Source organism: Heliangelus exortis, chromosome 15 (assembly GCF_036169615.1).
Source record: "Heliangelus exortis chromosome 15, bHelExo1.hap1, whole genome shotgun sequence".
NCBI classification, from domain to species: Eukaryota; Metazoa; Chordata; class Aves; order Apodiformes; family Trochilidae; genus Heliangelus; species Heliangelus exortis.
Window position 1 is genome coordinate 1,413,122 of NC_092436.1, and position 9,589 is coordinate 1,422,710.

Below are 9,589 nucleotides of genomic sequence, written 5' to 3' on the forward strand. Positions count from 1 at the left end.
CAATTAAAATGCTACATAAAGAACTTGAGGCCAGCACTGGATGGTAACTTTGGCCACCTTAGAGGAAGGGACCAAGCTTCCTGGGTTGTCAGGGTTGGGTTTTGCCTCTAGAAACTTCCTGCAAGCAGGGAGGGGGGGGAGGAGGATTCCCCTGGGTGCCCTTTCAGCCCCGCGCGTCACCGCTAAGACCCAGCTCAGGAGTCTGCAGACATCCTGAGAGGGCTTTGCCCATAACTGCTTTGCCCATAACTGCTTTGCCCTTCCTTCCCAAAGAGCCCACGAGCCACAAGACACCACACAGAGACCTTACCTGAGCCACTGCTTGGCTGCTGCCCTGAAAGAGATGGAGAAAAAAACCAAAAAAAACCGCGTTAGAAGATGCTCCACCAGCACCAAACGTCCAACCTGGGGCCCAAAGGGAAGGAGAGCACCTTCGAGGTGAGCTTCTGGACATCTCTGAGGGTTTCCTGGATGAGAGAGGTGGCAGTGCGGGTGGTGGAGGGCAAAGGAGAGGAGAGGCACAGAGCTCCCCAGGACAGCAAAAGCCCGGGCAGAAGCAGCATCGCAGCCCCAGCGCTGAGCTCCTCTCCTGGGGCTGCCTCCTGGCTTCCTCTTATATGTGCTCTGCTGCAAGGAAATGATTAATACCTGACCACAAATATGCCCAAAGTGAGGGTGAGTAGTCACCTGTGGAGTGGAAGCTCTTGCTTTCTTATCTGATTGAGGAAACTACAAGTTTCTAAAAGAAGGGTTCCCCCTCGGTTCAGCGGGAGCTGCGTAACTCGGGTGCTGGAGCCCCCTCTGCTTTGAGATGCTGAAGGATTTTTATGAACTGATGATGTCTAAAGATGTGTGCAAGCTAAACCAGGGCTTCCTAAATGTCTGGGGCAGCTCAGCAGGTGCGGAAGAGTTGCTCCTTCCCTCTTGCTTAAGGAGCATTTGCTCAGTTTCCATGCTCTCCTGAGGAGGTAGAAACCATTTGGCCACAAGCTCCATATACCTGCAGGAGGTTTGGGTGATGGAGATGGAGGTTTGGGTGATGGAGGTGGAGGTTTGGGTGATGGAGGTGGAGGTTTGGGTGATGGGGATAGAAGTTTAATGGTGGGGATAGAAGTTTAATGATGGGAGTGGAAGTTTGGTTGATGGAGGTGGAGGTTTGGGTGTTGGGAGTGGAAGTTTGGGTGTTGGGGATGGAGGTTTGGGTGATGGGGATGGAGGTTTTGGTAATGGAGATGGAAGTCTGGGTGATGGGGTTGTAGAATCATTGATGATGATTCTGGTAGAATTGCTCCCCAAGCCCCGGGGGGGCTCCAGGGTGGCCACAGTGGGTGCTGGGAGTGCTGAGCCCTCTCCTGTCCTCCAGCCTTGCAATTAGAGCCTGCTAATAATGAGCAACAAAGCCAGAGGAAACCACCTTAAGTTGCTCCAGGGGAGGTTTAGATTGGAGATTAGAAGACACTTCTTCACTGAAAGGGTAATTAAATGCTGGAAGGAGGTGTTGAGGGACATGGTTTAAGTACTGGACTTGGTAGAGTTGGGTGAATGGTTGGACTTGATGATCTTGGGGGTTTTTTTTCCATCTGGAATGATTCTGTGGTGTTTGTCCCCATCTGTGCTGCCTCCACACTGAGCAGGGCTGGGTGGAGAAGGACTTTGCCCATCCCTGGCACAGCTACAGCTGCTTGCAGGTAAACCAGGATGGATTAGGGTTCCAGGAGGAGCCATGGACTGGATGTATTTCCATCTGGCACCCTCTGCTGTAGCCAGGGCCAAATCTCAGAGAAGAATTTCTTCCCTTGGAAAAGGCAGAAAGAATCTGAGACACAGCTGAACTTTGGGGTGAGCACCAGGGGGGGGGGGTTGACTTTCACCTCCAAAGTGGCTGAGGCAATGAAAGTCACCCCAGAGAAGGTGGGAGGGGAAGGGTGTGGGCAGGATGGACTTTTACTGCTGGAAAAACCAGAGCTGGGACTCCACCTGATTCTCTTTTTATAGCCCCTGATGACATGCAAAGAGGTTCTTAGATTGCAGCCAGGGTGGAAAGAAAGAGCTGATAAGCATCAGAAAGGAAGATGGAACTTGTGGTGTGGCCATGTACGCACAGGGACAGCTCAGGTCCTTAGCCCTGACTCATTTGAAGAGCTGAAACCACCCTGACCACTCTGCTCCTCTCGTGGTGGGATCAGGGTTGACCTTTCTTCCCTGCTCTGTCCCACAGGGATAACCTCTGGGATGGCAGGAGGGGGTTCCCAGCAGCACTTCTGTCCAACCTCCACCCAAAAAAGAACCTGGGGAAGGATCTGAGCTGATGGGATGCAGGGCTCTGGTGTGACTTCACCCCTCTGGAATAGGTGGGCAGGTGTGGAATTAAATGAATGGGCAGAAAATGGGATGAACTGAAAGCTTGACCAGAAAATGAACTGAGAAAATGAACTGAAAACAGCAATTTTTGTGGTTTTTTTTGAAGCCTGGAGAGATTTTTTTTGGCTTAATTTTTTTGGATCTGCTCTCTCTGTAACCGGAGTAGAAATCCTGGTGAGAAGATTCCACTGATTCCACTGAGCACAATTCCTCCCTGTGATGGGCTTGCTGGAGAACTTCTGGATCACCACCACGTTTGTGGTCACTATGGGGTCATCACCACGTGCAAATCACTTCAGTGGAAGCTGGAGCATCTCTTGGGAGGCTCCCTGTTGTATCAGAGGGAAAGCAGAACACTTGGGGAAGCAGTTTACTAATCCATGACATTCCATCTTAACTCTGATCTTCCTCCTCCCATCCCTCAACAAAAAGCTTGATCATCCTTTCCTCCCTCTGAACACCCTCCTCACACTTGTGTCAACCTCGCACCCACACGTCTGACCCCAAAATGGTTTTATTTCTCCCTAAATAAAACCTTTCCAGCTGGCAGCTGCACTCCTACACCTCCGAGCAGACCCCAACCATCAGGATCCTCAGGACACCCCGGGCTCCTTCCCCTCCTCCTGGGCTCTTCCCCTCTTCCAGTTGGAACAAATGGTGAATGGGATCGGGTCATTTTCCAACATTTTTTTGCCCAACAGCCCCAGCACCTCCTTGCCTTGGGGCTGGAAGGAGTTAAGCCCTGAGGCACCTCTGTGGTCAGGAGCTGCAGAAGGAAGGAAACAGAAGCTTCTCGCTCTGGGGAGATTTTAAACCCTGTTCAGAGAGAGTTGAAAAGAGAAATCTTAATTTCTGTGCTCTGCTCAGGACATTCCTTTGGTGTTTCGTGGCCCCTGGTCCCTGGCCAGCTGTCTGGACAGTGGGCTGTCAGCTTGGGAAAGCGTCAGGCTGATGGAGGAGCAGAGGTTGTGTGCTCTGAAATAGGATCTGGAAGGATTTTGAATTCATCCAAAGGTATTCCCGGGGCTTGGATGACTTTGTCTGGTGCTACTCATGAAGGGGGGAAAAAAAATAAAATTAGCTTGTGAGTCATATGGGCTTTTCCTCTGCAGGACCTGGGGAGAGTTGTGCAGGCTGAGGGGCTCAGTGATGAACTCATGGTGCACATCTCAGCATCCTGACCTCCAGGGCAGCCCCTTGTCCTCTGAGCTCTGCCAAGGCCTGCAGGGACTCTGGGGGCTTTAGGGCTCCTAGACTTGTTGGCTTCTTTTCTGTAGGTGACCTAATTTTGGGAAAGGGAAAGCCAGACTCCCTGCTTGCTCACAGACATCCCATGATGGTAGGGGTTGGAAGGGACCTCGAGAGATCAGTGAGTCCAACCCCCCCCCCCCCCCCCGTGGTCTTTTCACCTTCCAGGCAAAATTAGAGATGAAAGAAGCTGTGGGTTTGGGTGTTAAGCTCTAAGAAAGGAGATGAAGGGGTTGCCTTGGCATCAGCTGCCAGCAGGTTGGTGCAGAGGGGCCAACAAATGTCCTCACACTTCACCCTCCAGCCCTGACAGCAGAGGAAGCAAAACCCTTTGCCCTATTTTCTTGAAAGAAATCATATCTAGAATTCCTTTATCTTCTTTATCTTTACAATTTCTTTGTCTTCCCATCCATGGAGCCCAATTCCAAAACCACACAAGGCCCTTGGGGAGCTGGAGTGGGACTGACACCTGTGGATCACCTATTGACCCCAAGGACCTCGTGTGCCCCTCGGGGTGCAGCATCTCCCCCTCTGGTGCCTCTGAGACACCTTGGGTGACTTTGGGAAGTGTCCAAAGAAGGTTGGGAAGATTTAAAGGTGATTCACCCTCTTCTCAGTCACCCGTCTGAAACCCAGGGAGCTGGAGAGAAACAGAGATGCTGGAGCCAAACAAGTGGGAGTTTTCAAGCCGCACCCATTGACCAGCTGGAGTTGGGCTCTGGAGAGAGAGAGGGGGTGGCCCAGGAAAGGGACATCAAAAGTTTTGGTTGTGAAGCCATCAGGTCTGCATCAGGAAGAAGGAAAAGTGCTGGGGAGGCTGTGGAAGCAGGGTTGTGTTCTGCAGAACACGGAGTCTGGGGATTGTGGGAAGTGGCTGATGAGAAGGGTGAGGAAGGGAGTCAAATAACAACAGAAAATGAGTAATCAGAGGTTTCCAAAAAAAAAAAAAAAGATAAGGAGGAGAAGTCATCCTTGTGGAGTAGAAAGCCAGGTTCAGGTGCTGGTTGCAACCTCCTCCAGGGATGACCTGGCTTCCCCCTGCCTGCCCCACCTTGAGCCCTTCCAGAGCCATCCAGCTCTAGGAAAGAGAGGGACCCCTGGACCAAGCTCCAAAAATGGCCTCAAGGTGCTGGTGTCTGTGCAAGAATGGGGTGTGCTGGGTGTCCCCCCCGCTCCCAGAGCCTGATTTATCTTGGCAAACCTTCTCCCAGCCCTGCCCATGGTGGTGGCACAGGGCATTTGGATTTGGAGGGCAGGCAGAAGACTGGGGCTGGTCCTACATAGGGTGGGTGGACATCTCCCAACCTTGGAGGTCCCATCATGGAGCCCACAGGCAGGTGTGGGGCAAACACCTGGAGGAGGTTGGGCAGGCTGGAGAATCTGCTCTGCTCCCCCCTCCCTCCCCCAGGCTGGGGAATGTGGCTTTGCCCCACGTTTTGGGGAATGTGGCTTTTGCTGAGAATAATTTCTCCCTGGTTACGTGGGAAGAGCTAAATATGAACTCACACCTCCAGCTTCTAGAAGTGGAAAGTGCCTCTGCCCCCGCTGCCCCCTGCATGTCTCATCCCCTCCTGGGGCTCAGGGAGCTCTGTGGGGCTCTGCCCTTTGCTGCTGGTGGCACAAGAAACACAACGAGCACTTCTTTCTTTCTTTTTTCTTTTTTTTTTGACAACCCAGCCCCGCTGAGTGGAGGCTTTGCCATGGGTTTGAGGGGTGTGAGTTGGGCTGTGATGGTGCCAGGGCCTCATCAGGTCCATCAAAGCCCTGAGGAGACCCTCGTGGTTCCCATCCAAAGGCAAGGATGTGGTAAGGCCATGCTGGGACCTGGGCAGCCCCTTCCCTCCTGCCTGCACCACGGAGTTCTGGTTGGGTTGGTGGTGTTCTGGTTGAGTTAGTGGCATTCTGGTTGGGTTGATGGTGTTCTGGTTGGGTTGGTGGTGTTCTGGTTGGGTTGGTGGTGTTCTGGTTGCGTTGATAATTTTCTGGTTGGGTTGGTGGTGTTCTGGTTGGGTTGATGGTGTTCTGGTTGGGTTGGTGTCATTCTGGTTGGGTTGGTGTCATTCTGGTTGGGTTGATGGTGTTCTGGTTGGGTTGGTGGTGTTCTGGTTGAGTTAGTGGCATTCTGGTTGGGTTGGTGGCATTCTGGTTGGGTTGGTGGCTTCCTGATTAGCCCTCTGGGGTCAAAGATGAGGGCAGGGCTCTTGGGAACCCCAACAAAATGGACTTTTCCTCCTCGCCTGGGCTGTGCTCTGCTGGAGGGAGCTGGGAGGCTCCATCCAGAGCTGGGACCTCTGTGCCTGCACCCTGCCAGCACCAGAGCTGCCTGCCCAACACTTTTTCTTCCCCACCTGTCTGCTGCCCTGGGCAACAGCTCTGGCTGCGTTTCCCTGCAGCCAGCTCAGGGTTGACTTTGAATTATTAATGCTTCACTTTTCCCTCTGGTCTGTTTGTCAGAGTTTCCTGGACTGAAAATGCTGATTCATGTTTTCTACTTCAGATTAGTCTCACTGTTTTTCTGTCTTCTTTTTTTTTTTTCTTTTTTTCTTTTTTTTTCCCTTCCCAAATACCTGCCCTTCCATCACTCCTCATTTATCTGAAGGGCAAACTGAAAATTTGATGCCAAATATTTCCAAAGCCTGTGAAAAAAATTAAACACCTCATTTCTAAGAAAAACTTTGAAATGCAGCATCAAGAAGAGTCTCCTCAGGGTGGTTCTTCTTATTATTCTTGAATTATTGCAGCACTGAAGGGAAGCTCTGCTCAGGAGCAGGGATTTTGCTGGCGGGGAAGGATTCCAACTGCTCTGATTTTAATTTTATTTACAGGTTTGCTGATTCTTATCAGATTCCAGGATAAACCCACATCCTGCTGACACAGGGTGTGCTCCATCAGTGCTTGGACACCCACTCCTGCCCCAGCTGGGCTGTCACTTCCATCCCCACCCTCGGGGAGGTCACCGAAACTTCTCAGGTTTTCCACGTCGGGAGCATCCTACACCAGGGAGTGTCCATCCCACCTGGAAATCCGACTCAGCTCCCCCTGAGCATCTCCAGAACTTCTCCCCCATCACAAATAAAAGGTACTGGAATTCAGGAAGAAACTTTGTTTATTTTTATAGAGTTCCATTTGTGTTTTGTGGAAGGGCACAAACCTTTGCCCAGCGACGCGCCAGCCGTGGGGCCTTACAAACCATCCCGAGCAGCAACATTCCTCTTCCATTTATTATTATTTTAATTAAATATTAACTTGCACAATCTAAAGGGATCGTTTGGGAAGGGTATGAGCTTTCCAAGTGCCCTCCATAGCTACGGATACCTCAACACACGGAAACCCAAGATTGGCTGATCCGGCTCAGTCCGGCTCCGCTCACCTGAGATGGGGGAAAGAGCTGGGACCAACTGAATAAACTTGGAGCTAAAAACTCAGCAGGATTCTCAGAGCCTTGTTTGCACCCTCCAGAATTTGGCTGGATTTGGTTGCCTTGGTTCTGCCTTGTCAGTAACCAAAGGTGTAGTGGTTCAGGTTATTCCCAGGATGGGAACGCCCAGGGATGGAGCAGAACTGGGACCTCCCAACCCCTGGGAATCTTCTCCATCCCATCCCTGGACCTTCTCATCCTGAGCCCCCCTCAAACTGGTGCTGGGTGGCACCCATAGGTCCTGTCCCTGTCCTGCAGGGTGGCTTTAGCCCAACTTTGGGAGCACTTGGGTGGCAGAGAGCTGAGCCCTGGGGCTGGGGACAGAGGGTGACACCAAACCCCAGCCCCAGAGCTCCTCCTCAGGCACCTTAAACAGCACTTCCTGAAAATCAGCACTGAAATACACACATCAGCACAATAATTACCCCAAAAGTGTCCAGCAAATCAAATAAATCCCACCAACCAAATAAATAGAATAAATAAATAAATAAATAAACGCCCCCCCCCCCCCCCCTCCCTTTATGAAACAGTATTAAATAAGTTAGGATAGGAAAACTGCATAGAATATTCTTAAAAATAATTTAAAAATATTTTTCTCTACTTGTCCTTTGGCAGAGCAGCACGTTTCAGTCATTAGGAGAGCATGGATGCTCTCATCACTTGTTCTACACATAAATATATATTTTAAAACCATATATATATATATCCACAGAGTGTATCTATCACTCTATAAATATCCTATGGCCACGTTCCTGAGAATAAGTTAACAACTGAATCACATTTTTTGGTTGGAGTAGAGTTCAGCTTCTGCATTTCCTCTTGGCTTTAGTGTGGTCCTTCAGGCTTTTTGGATTTTCTCTGAGAGCAGCCCCAAGAAATTGTCCAACGTCTCCAGGAACACCTCACTCGTTACTTGTACAGTCTTGCATTCCTTATCAAGATCCTTAAAAACCCAAAAAGAAACCATAACTGAGCCATGGAACCTCAATACCATATTTAAAGCCATTTATTGGAAATGTCTCTGTGGGGCTTGGAGCACCAGGGTCTGGTGGGAAGTGTCTGCCCATGGCAAAGGGTTGGGCTTGGTGGTCTCCAAGCCCTTTTCCAACCCAAATCAGGCTGGGATTCTGTCACACACCCATTTTCTCAATCATACTGGTGACATGGGCTATGGTATCCACCTTAAGTCTATTACATTTTTAATTTAATTTTTTTTAATTTAATTTTTTAAATTTTTTTAAGATTTCTAGTGCCCATTGCAGCCAATCAGGGCCTGTCCCAGGTACCCAACAGCCTTTGCTGAGCGTTGCAAATATCTGAATAATACTCAAATGGCATAAACTAGAAAAAAAAAAAAGAATCCTGCAAGGCCAAGCTTACCTTGGGGAGGATGTTTTTGTAGGTGTTCACTCTGCTCAGTTTTCTGGAGATGATTTTGCTGGGCTTGTCAAGAGCTGCCAGGCTCTCAGCAAAGGTTTTCAGGTGGCTCTGCATGCATCTTTCCACCTGCAAGGACAGTTATTTCAACAGCCCTTCCTGTGACACCTTGGTCCCACAGAAATACACACCATATCCCAGGAATTTGGGTACCCCTGAGGAACATTAACCCATGGGAATGAAAAATTAGGAATTATTTACACCATGACCCCTGATTTTTGTGGGCAGCGATTTCTTGGACATCACCTTTAGGAAGCTGTGGTAGAATCCATGGTTTTCTTTTTGTTTCATAAATTTGCAGCTAATAACATAGCAGGGAAATAAAAAAAAAAAAAAGAAAAAAAAAGAAAAGGAAAAAAAGGAAAAAAAAAGAAAAAAAAAGAGAAAGAAAGAAAAAAAAGAAAAAAAAGAAAAAAAAAGAAAAAAAAGAAAAAAAAGGAAAAAAAAAGGAAAAAAAAAAGAAAAAAGAAGAAAAAAAAAAAAGAAAAAAAAAAGAAAATACCCTCCCACTGGGTTTGGTGGAAGTTGGAGGTGCCACTAGAAACTGGAGCTGGGAAATGTGGAGGTGTCCAACACCAGAGCTGTTTGTTCCTGGAGGCAAAGGGAGCCCTGCACTAAGGCTTTGCTCCTTGCTATTGTGTCTCCCTTGGAATTAGCTTAATGAAATAGAAGGAATTATTGCTGCTGGTGTGGATTTTCAACTTGCCTCTTTGAAAGCAAAATGCTGCTTTTCCCCTGCTCACTTTGAATGGGAGCTGGGCTCCCACCTCTCCCTTGCACTGCTTATCTTCTCCACAAAATGTTCATTTTTAATTTTTTTTTTTTGCAGGCAAATACAGCTCGGTGCCACCACTGGGGCTCTGTGGGATGTAAACCAAACAGCAAAATTTAACTGCTCTAAAACTGAGGGTTCTGAGTGAATTTTTGAGGCTGTTGAGGAGATACCACCACACATGTAAGGCATTTGCCTACTGGGAGCCACCTGAAGGGTATCAGCACTGGCAGCAGCTTCCTGTGGGTTTTTCCAATAGCTTTGGCAGTTCCCTGCCTCTCTAGAGCTTCCCAAGATGTGAAGTGGCAAATAAATTTGAGGATTGGAAGCAACCCCTTGTAAAGAGGAGGAAA

At 49.1% G+C, this 9,589-nt stretch overlaps 1 long non-coding RNA gene across 1 annotated transcript; it reads left to right on the forward strand.

Moving 5' to 3' along the window:
* Positions 1–290: 290 nt before the first annotated feature.
* LOC139803140 (uncharacterized) lies at positions 291–8,584 on the forward strand. The gene is made up of 3 exons (XR_011728895.1): positions 291–438; positions 2,219–6,688; positions 8,270–8,584. It is a non-coding gene; the product is annotated as an uncharacterized lncRNA (long non-coding RNA).
* The last annotated feature ends 1,005 nt before the right edge of the window (positions 8,585–9,589 follow it).